The sequence below is a fragment of the Apostichopus japonicus genome, chromosome 9 (genome assembly GCF_037975245.1).
Source record: "Apostichopus japonicus isolate 1M-3 chromosome 9, ASM3797524v1, whole genome shotgun sequence".
Classification (NCBI taxonomy): domain Eukaryota; kingdom Metazoa; phylum Echinodermata; class Holothuroidea; order Aspidochirotida; family Stichopodidae; genus Apostichopus; species Apostichopus japonicus.
In genome coordinates, this window is record NC_092569.1 from 2,617,554 (window position 1) to 2,628,252 (window position 10,699).

Genomic DNA, 10,699 nt, shown 5'->3' on the forward strand with positions numbered 1-10,699 from the left:
TCAAATTGAAATGACTAAAACTTCCTCGAATTCCACTTTTGTCACGCGAGAAGCGTTGATTTGAGTTCTGGGAATCCCTATAAGTATCCTGAGAGAAATTTGAGAACTTTCATTTTTGGCCGAAATTTGGCAATTTTGTAAGGCTATACCCTTATGATTTTATTCGATTTTGGCCAAAATCACGACTTTTTTTAATTCTTCCCAAAATTGTACCTGCGGTGTGTGGCGCCCTTTTGATTCCTTTCCAGGTGATAAAAGTAGATTAAACAGTCATATTTTGGTGGAAAAGTGACATTTAAAAACCATATCTTGACGTCATTTCATATCAAATTGAAATGACTAAAACTTCCTCGAATTCCACTTTTGTCACGCGAGAAGCGTTTATTTGGGTTCTGGGAATCCCTATAAGTATCCTGAGAGAAATTTGAGAACTTTCATTTTTGGCCGAATTTTGGCAATTTTGTAAGGCTATACCCTTATGATTTTATTCGATTTTGGCCAAAATCACGACTTTTTTAATTCTTCCCAAAATTGTAGCTGCGGTGTGTGGCGCCCTTTTGATTCCTTTACAGGCGATCAGAGCAGAATAAACAGTCACATTTCGGTGAAAATTGAAATTAATAAACCATATCTTGACGTCATTTCATATCAAATTGAAATGACTAAAACTTCGTCGAATTCCACTTTTGTCACGTGAGAAGCGTTTATTTGGGTTCTGGGAATCCCTATAAGTATCCTGAGAGAAATTTGAGAACTTTCATTTTTGGCCGAAATTTGGCAATTTTGTAAGGCTATACCCTTATGATTTTATTCGATTTTGGCCAAAATCACGACTTTTTTTAATTCTTCCCAAAATTGTACCTGCGGTGTGTGGCGCCCTTTTGATTCCTTTACTGGTGATAAAAGTAGTATAAACAGTCATATTTTGGTGGAAAATTGAAATTAATAAACCATATCTTGACGTCATTTCATATCAAATTGAAATGACTAAAACTTCCTCGAATTCCACTTTTGTCACGTGAGAAGCGTTTATTTGGGTTCTGGGAATCCCTATAAGTATCCTGAGAGAAATTTGAGAACTTTCATTTTTGGCCGAAATTTGGCAATTTTGTAAGGCTATACCCTTATGATTTTATTCGATTTTGGCCCTATGAAATTGCCAATCTCCTAGACACATTGAGACAAACGAAAACAAAAAAGTAAATGTCCTGTTTTTAATCAGTTTTTGATTAAAACATTTTACATAGAAAGCTTGAGCGAAATAATACTTAAATATATCTACACATATATCAAATTGTATTTCTGAGTTAGACCAGACCATAACCACAACAATTTGTAGCATACCAATTCTGTTTTACCGAAGAGCATAAATTATCTGATAAATTATTGATATTTTAACCAAACAGGCATGATTGCACCTCATACTATTAACACAACCGCAACCGATATCAATAAACTTGAGGCACATAAGAGTGGAAAAAATCCAGGAATATTCACTTTCAATTCACTAAATTAAAACCCTACTCCTTTAAGTACAGAAGCTATAAATGGGGTACATCAATAGTATGGTAACACTGTTCTGGGCACTTTATAGCCCCAAAGCCTGGAATAAGCTGAGACTACAACTCTTTATGATACCAAGACCAGACACCTCACTTTGTATTAACTCCCATGCAGCCTTACATTTAAGTTGGTATGCAAAATCCACTACATAATGAGACTTTAACATAAGTTGACAGCTGTGGTAAGTGTGCTCTGGGAAAAGGGCTTTCGTTTAATTATTACAAATACTTTCTACAATATTCTAATACACAAATCTGATGCATTGATACTGTTTATGCATCCATGCCATTGGAGGTTGGTAAACTTTACATACCCTGTGGGTAAACTAGCAACTCAAACCAATCCAAGGTCAACAAAATAGGTTACAAAATAAAGAAAACAAAACATTGGTCAGCAATGTGAAGCCATGACATCACACCTGCTTGCTTCAAGTTCACTTCTGATCTAAAATGTGATTATTTCAGCTGCTAACATCTTGAGAACAGAACTTAGGAATTGAATGAAAATTCCACCACAATGCTTAACTTAATTTCCTCTTTAAACATATCAAAAAGTTAATCTGGGTCTGGACTATTCTTTTCAGCCCCGCCCCTCCCCCTCCCCCAAACATATAACGTATACTGAAGGGAATCAAAAGTAAGGTTACACTGTTCTAAACACTTTGCCGCCTCGAAAATTGGAAGGAGCTGAGACCACTGCCTCTCTCAAAACCAAAACCACAACACCTCACTTTGTATTAACTCCCATGCAGACTTATATTGATGTTGGTATTCGATTTCCACTACGTAGTGAGATTAAAACATAAGTCAACAGCTGTGGTAAGTGTGCTCTGGGGGTCAGACTTCTGTTCAATTATTACAAATGCTTGCTTTGGTTTATACCGCTCTGAGCCGAGATCCTGAACGAAAGGTTGTGGAAACTTTGTTATAATACTCTGCAAAACTGGTAACAACCTGAAATTTGAAGAAACAGGGAAATTCAGTTCATCTTTCAAAAACACCATTAAAGAGGAAGAACAGTTTAAAGAATGTGAAGAAAACCATGATAATGCTCCTTTAAGATGTGGGTCTACACGTAGAAAAGAATTATATACAGGTACAGTAATAAAGTTTCAATCATCAATTAAAATGGGAAGAACAAAAATAGTCCTCCTGATTGATTTGTCAAGAAAATCCTAAAAATTTGGTTTACAGGTAGGTGAGCGGGAACAACATTGGTGCAGTAGTTCATACGGTTACTAGTATATAAAATTGAAATGAATGTTCTTAAATAATAACTTCACACTACAAGCTTACCAAATCGTGAAATGTCAATGTATACACGCTATCCATTATATATCCTACAAATTCTTCATGTGGGTTACTTTAATTGTTCTACCCTTAGACACAAGTTCAGTTTGATGAGTCTGGTTGCTTGGGCAAAATATGTTTACATTTTTTCAATTATCTGAATCATTAAAACCATGAATAAAACTTATCTGTGGAACAGTCACTGTAACAGTTCACTTTCACATAAGGAGAATGATGTAATGATAATGAGGTTGGCAAAGAATGGAAGGAAATCTGTTACTAAAAGCATCCTCTTTTATTACTGTGGAATCCACTGTATTGCAGCAGACCTTGAATGTTTTCTCAACTTATCAGACTGAAGGATGATTTGGGGGTATGGACCACCCATTCACCCAGTTTAGTCATCACTGCGAATGTGATGCCACTGCTGTTTGAGTTATATTAAAAATGTTTGGATCTAATATTGAATCATTACCATTGCACACTGCCCAGATAATATTCCACTTTACTGCAAATGAAAAAAACAACAGTATAACTCACAGGATGGAAATCAATAACAGCATGCACTGAATCCAGCAGGGTACACTTGTCTTTCTTTTAACTTCAGAAATGGATCAGAACTGGCAAGAAGTGAAATGCAAGGTTCCTTTTCTCAGCTGAAAGAAAGGCAAAAATATAATACCAAGATATAAATCCAATAAGTTTCAGTGAATCAAGCCATGTTGAAAAAACTATGCTATTCATGTTTCCTTTGTTGATATCCTGAACTGTTATAAAAAAGGAAAAAAGAATGGTAGACTCTCCAGAACTCAGTTACAAGACAGAATAAACGTTAGGTCAAGAAGATGCTATCGTTGTGCCATACCCCCTCATGACACTCTGTACTTAACCCCATAACATACACTGTAATGTATGTTTTTTATGACATTTTTTATGTGTCAAGCAATTCTCCATGAGTCTTGCAAACAATATTCGAAAGCAACTTGTTATCTTTTGGCAACAGACAGACTTTGCAAACCACAATACAAAATAAGCAAAGCACTTGAAAGCATTATTAAGTCCTGTACAGTACTTACTCTCTCCCACCTTACTAGATTATCCCCATAAACTATATATACATATCTGTAGAAAAATAATCTACCTGCAGAAAGATTCAGAGGTATTCCAGGTTGAACTCTTCTTCAACCACATTTCATCTTATCAGCTAAGAGGATAACATCTTCTGCTAGTTCATCCCATTTCCCAGCATCTTTGGGATAGCTCATGGCACAAGTACTTCAAAATCCTGGTCAATCTATAAAAAAAAAGCAGAATCCTGTAGTTGGCTGATGTTGGGGAGATACCAATGTGACTTTACGACAAAAATGTTGCAAATGGACAACTAGCAAAGAATGTTGGATTATTGACCATGTAACTAAATAATAAATAGTGCACACAAAATATAGCAGGACTATGTGGGTAAGTTTTCCTATTAAAAGGATAGCACTCCATGGTGCTTACCTCAGGTCACGGTGTCTGTGGATATGAAGCCTACAATGAGATCTGTACATTATGTTAACATAACCCCTACATAGCCTATGCATTCAGCTGTTGCGTGTAGCTATGTACCAATTCTAAAAAAACCTAGACACTGGTTCAGAGTAGCCATTGAAAATAACTGTGGGTTTTCAGTGCCACTAAACCAAGCATGTATAGTGTCACTGTTACTATGCTTATGGGCCTTCCAAACTAATGCTCGAAATTAAACAAATAACATGTTTGAATATCTTTTTTACCAATATGAATGGCAGGACTTCAAGGTTAAGTTAAATTATGGGTTAATGAATCATCACACTCACAGTCATTACTAGGCTAACAGGGGGGGGGGGGGGTTGTGTCATTCTGCCATAAGTATTTTCTACCATAGAAAAAGTGCTCTTACCCACGTAGTAAAAGTGACTTTCCGCCATGGTAGTAAAGCACTTTCGCTATGGCGGAAAGAGCACACTATTGTGGGTAAGGGTAACATTAGTATGTGGGTTAGAAATTTTATACAAATATTTAATCGACAATCAGAATAGGTCTTTCTAATAAACATTCAGCCTTATTTAATTCATTCAACTAACAAATCAAATTGAAGTCAGTGTATTGACTCTTACCAACTTTACACTAAAAAATGTGTACCAATTCCCCAATCTTACGTGTCTTTACTACGATTCAGTCATTCTAAGGAACCGTCACATTTGAAGACGGTGTACCTATCATTATATACATATGGCGGAATGGAACTAGATTCGCCTAACAGCACACAACGTACAGTACCTTTTCATTCTGGTCAAGACTAGGCCTGTACAACCCAGCCTACGTCTAACGTTAGGCCCTAGTTGACCCTAGTATTATCACTGCCACTGCGTATTACCACTGCCGTGGTCATCCTTGAACTTCAATTTGTGTAGTTTTCTACACGGTGACCCTCTACAGAAGTAAAAGAACAACTTCTCAAACTTACTTGAGTATTAAATTTGATTATACCTGCAAATATATCAAGTCCCCAGAAAATCAGTCGTAACGTAACAATCAAGCTTTCTTCTCCGGCAGTTTGTCACTTTGTTGTTGTTGTTAAACTGCTTCGACGATAGTGATTGCGCAATTTCATCATGTTACACAGAGCCGTATCTACGACTGTTACACAGCCTCCTGATTATTTTATGAAATACGTAATGGCACTTGTAAGCTTTCTAAGACTCCGAAATAAAAGAATACTACCACGAAGGGTCACTCATTAACCAAAAGCCCCCTAGTCGCTTCTGGTCGATCAAGATCAGCTAACCCCCTCATGGGTTTTTCTCTGGGTCTAACACGGCATCAAGGAAGGCACTGGCGTGTGGGTATAATATAATCCATCTTGTTTCTGGTAGGAAAGTCATGAGTGTGTTTGGTAAAAACATTCGCAATTGACAGAGTTTGGCAACTAGCTATTTGAAACTTTAGACATAATTATAGCAGTATGATAATCAACAATATCTCCAAATCTGAGATACGGAATGTTTTGAAAATGGGGTTAGTGCCAAATAATACTCGTTGGCAATGGAACGAACAATTCTTTTCTGAATAAAATGAATGTTATTTGTGAGGGTAGAAACAGCATACCCCAAACAGGTACAATATGTAATAAAGGGGAGGAAAAGGAATATTATATAAGGTTATCAGTACCCCCAATGGGAAGAATCCTTTTCAGTCTTTAATAGACTCCGTAAGAAAAGAATATTACCACGAAGGGTCACACATTCAGTGGACCGTTATGGGCTGCACACATTTTTCATGCATTGCCGCAAAAGATTGGGACAAACTAGATCAAAGAGTAAAATCAGCAAGAATTCTTAACCATTTTAAACGCCTAGTATCTGATAAAGTTTAGGTCTACTTCACTTTTATTTTTACAAAATTTCTTAATTTTCTTTACTCTGTTACATGATTTAACTATTTAATTAACCAGTTAGGTTAAATCATATTTTTATGTTTATTTTGTACTTTTGACTTCTTACATGTTCATACATTTTATATTATTATAGAGGGAAGATCGTGGAAGATTAGCTATTGCTAAACGAGCTACCCTCTTAAAATAAATTCCCATAGTGGGACCGGTCGACCTTGAACGGCCAGAAGCCGTTAAAATAAAGTTTAAAAAATAAATAAAAAAAAACAAGAGAATACTACCGACGCAGGGCCACGCATTCAATGGTCATTATGGGCTGCACACATGCCTCAAGAGGCATGTGCCACCGAAAGCCACCTAGCTCGCTTCTGGCCGTTCAAGGTCGACCGGTCCCACTATGGGCATTCTCCGGGTCCGAGACGTAAAGGAGGGCGCCGGGCATGGGGCCTTAAGCCACACCTTTTGCACCCTGTCGGAACATCACTGCCCCGAGCTGGTCTCGAACCCTAACGCATTTTAACAGAAATCCGCAGGTTTATGCCTTGACAACTGCGTCAAACTCCTGAGCGCTGATAAAGCAGAGTCAGAAATAATACTTAAAGATGCTAACCCGAGTAAAAGATGATTAATGCAAAAAGAACTCCATCGTGTGGTAATCGAACTCGGAACATTCAGGTTGTAGTTCACCCTTTCATCCACTTAGCTATTTGCCGGATTGAATTACTGAAGGTTTGACAACACTATGAAATCACGTTATCTCGGCTGCAGCACACTATGAATATTCAATCTTCAATAGCATACCTAAGTCACCATAACAACGAATACGCAACAACTTCAGAATGACAGACTTACATAATCATTCATCTTAATTCGTGGGTTGATATTGTTCCATTTTGACAGCTGCTGAATTGAAAAGAGAGATTACTACAAACTAACGTTGGTGGCATTTGGCATACAATTAAAAGAATTTCCGCCCGATGCATCAGTACGCTTCAACGATTCTCCGCGAACAACCCTAAGCTCCTGGTGTAAAATGGCGAGTGAAAATTAGTCCAAATAAATCTAAGCTTGTAATCTTTAAGTACCCTGATTATAATGACTCAACCGAGGACTAAAGTATCACTAATCTTTTCAAAACTCCTAGTTTCATCGCCACCAGAAAGCTCATTGCAGCAAACTCCTTACCAACTAATTATTTCAAACCAAATATCCTTAAAAACACCCTCCTTCTTAACCCCCTAATTCTATGACCTCTTGCTTAAATACTTAGTTCATATAACCTACGCATAAAACAATTTAAAAAGTTCCCTAGATCCATTACGGTTTTGTTTTTAAATTCGGAGGAGGCTTCAGCCCTGGCAGAGAGCGAGATGGGGCCCATTGCTTAGGAACCCGGTTGCTAGAGGATTGTGAGTCAAACCCCAGAGGAATTGTCCTCCTCTGGGGAACAGCCCAGTCACCGGAAACGTTTTCTTTTTTCATTTTCTTAGTGTAAGGGTACTTCCCGGCAGTGAGGGTTTGCCAGGTTTGGGGGAACCTCGCATTATTTTTTCCTAAGTAGTTTCCATTACCCATTTAAAGCTTCCAAAGTATGTGTGCTGCTTGTTTTCCTCTTCATTCGTTTCTTTAAAATGCTATTGTCTTTTTTCCCTAAAATTTTTAATTTACCCGTAGGAGCCACACGGCTCGAACAGGAATTTCACAGGCTGACCATGTAACGCTCGGTGCCTTTACGTAATACGCACATATCGTTATGCTGGCAGTGTTTTCTTTGTGAATTTAAATGTAAACGATTACCAAACTGTATGACACTACGTATCGCCGAATCTCAGCCAACAGCCAAATCCAGAGAGCTGTTTTTTTTTTACTCACACACACACACTCATACAATTTTGGGAAGAAATAAAAACAGTCGCCATTTTGGCCAGAATCGGACAAAATCATTAGGTTATAACCTTACAAAATTGGCAAATTTGGGCCAAAAATGAATGTTACAAATTTGTGTCAGGATACGTAGAAGAGACTCCCAGTAGACACTGCTCTCGAGCTTATGATTTTATTCGATTTTGGCCAAAATCACGACTTTTTTTAATTCTTCCCAAAATTGTACCTGCGGTCTGTGGCGCCCTTTTGATTCCTTTCCAGGTGATCAGAGCAGAATAAACAGTCACATATCGGTGAAAAGTGACATTTAAAAACCATATCTTGACGTCATTTCATATCAAATTGAAATGACTAAAACTTCGTCGAATTCCACTTTTGTCACGTGAGAAGCGTTAATTTGGGTTCTGGGAATCCCTAAAGGTATCCTGAGAAAAATTTGAGAACTTTCATTTTTGGCCGAAATTTGTAAATTTTGTAAATTTGGCCCCTTATGATTTTGTTCGATTTTGGCCAAAATCACGACTTTTTTTTAATTCTTCCCAAAATTGTAGCTGCGGTGTGTGGCGCCCTTTTGATTCCTTTCCAGGTGATCAGAGCAGAATAAACAGTCACATTTCGGTGAAAAGTGACATTTAAAAAGATTTCTTGACGTCATTTCATATCAAATTGAAATGACTAAAACTTCGTCGAATTCCACTTTTGTCACGTGAGAAGCGTTAATTTGGGTTCTGGGAATCCCTAAAGGTATCCTGAGAAAAATTTGAGAACTTTCATATTTGGCCTAAATTTGTAAATTTGGCCCCTTATGATTTTGTTCGATTTTGGCCAAAATCACGACTTTTTTTAATTCTTCCCAAAATTGTACCTGCGGTGTGTGGCGCCCTTTTGATTCCTTTACAGGTGATCAGAGCAGAATAAACAGTCACATTTCGGTGGACAGTGACATTTAAAAACCATATCTTGACGTCATTTCATATCAAATTGAAATGACTAAAACTTCGTCAGATTCCACTTTTGTCACGTGAGAAGCGTTAATTTGGGTTATGGGAATCCCTATAAGTATCCTGAGAAAAATTTGAGAACTTTCATATTTGGCCTAAATTTGTAAAAAAAGCAGAATAAACAGTCACATTTCGGTGAAAAGTGACAATATTGTTAGATTATCATTTTGTTCGATTTTGCCCCAAATCACGACTTTTTTAATCCCCAAAATTGTACCTGCGGTGTGTGGCGCCCTTTTGATTCCTTTCCAGATGATAAGAGAAGAAAAAAACACTGACAGTTTGGTGGAAGAACTTTCATTTTCCTCCCAAATCCGACAATTTTGTAATTTGGCATAATTCGAAAATTATGGTATTTTCGATTATTGGCCAAAATATGTGGCGCCCTTCTGATCACCATTCAATCAATATCCATATTTGTCCCTAGTGTTAAAAATTGTGTAATTTCATGACACAATATGATTTTTTTATGCTTTTTGATTTTCCAAATTTGTGTTAAAAATCGGACGAATTTTTTATTTCTCTCCAAACTCCTGTGTGGGATAATTGGCGCTATTCTGATTACCTGCCAGCCAATAATCGTTTATAATCCGTCCCTAATGTTAAAAATGGAGCACCTTTTATGACGTAATATGAAATTTCATTTTTAATATTTAGAGGCTTAAAAATCCCATAATATAAGAAAACTCATGAGCCCCGGGAATCGAGTCGAATGTACCGAAGCCGACCTTTGACCTCCACCTAACACCGCAAGTAGGTTCTACTACATCTGGGATAGCCAAATCAGCATACGTTTCACATGTTTATTGAGACCTGACCTTTAGAAATTTCGTAAAGCTCGACTTCTGCAAATCCTTAACGTGCTTTCACCTATAAAAAATAATAATCTCTTTTGAAGGTCCAGTTCTCAAGCACAAGTGATTTGACATTTGAACCCCTGCTGACCCCAAATGACATTTGACCTCTACCTAAAATAACAGGTTTCTTGTACTCACTATAAGATAGATACATGCCAAATATGAGCTATGTGATGTAAGCGCGTCATCTTGGGATATCGAGTTTACAAGGTTTGAAATGATAATGCTTTACAGAGTTTGACCTTTGGTGACCCCAAATAACCTACAAAATATACAATAAGGTTCTCAATATAGGGAAGCCACATGCAAAATATGAGAGCCGATAGTTTCTTATCTGGAGATATCATGTTTTCAGGGATTTCAAGTTATGACCCCTGGTGACCTTAAATGAACTCGGACCTTCACCAAATTGTGTTAAGACTTCAAACTACATAATGCTATCCTACAATGCATATATGAGCCCCTTTGATGTACATGTTTTGGAGTTACAGTCACCCATCTTGAGATACCGTGCTTACACACTAGGGCGTCACATACACACAGGCCAGGCTTGACTGCATAGGTTACTTGCCTGCCTATGGCAGTACCCTCTTCCCCTCAACCCCCCCCCCCTTAAAAATAGTTTAAATAATTACTCTCTTGGGGCTTTACTCAATTCTACATGAATGAGTGCTTAATTACTGTTGTAAA

The 10,699-nt window shown here is 37.5% G+C and overlaps 1 long non-coding RNA gene across 2 annotated transcripts; it reads right to left on the bottom strand.

Moving 5' to 3' along the window:
* Nucleotides 1–1,200: 1,200 nt before the first annotated feature.
* On the bottom strand, nucleotides 1,201–5,591 carry LOC139974075 (uncharacterized). 2 transcript variants are annotated; one of them, XR_011795383.1, is made up of 4 exons: nucleotides 5,341–5,591; nucleotides 3,994–4,146; nucleotides 3,393–3,508; nucleotides 1,201–2,516 (listed from the first exon to the last, which is right to left on the bottom strand). It is a non-coding gene; the product is annotated as an uncharacterized lncRNA (long non-coding RNA). The 2 variants fall into 2 exon arrangements; XR_011795382.1 differs by having other exon boundaries at nucleotides 5,364–5,565.
* Nucleotides 5,592–10,699: the final 5,108 nt, after the last annotated feature.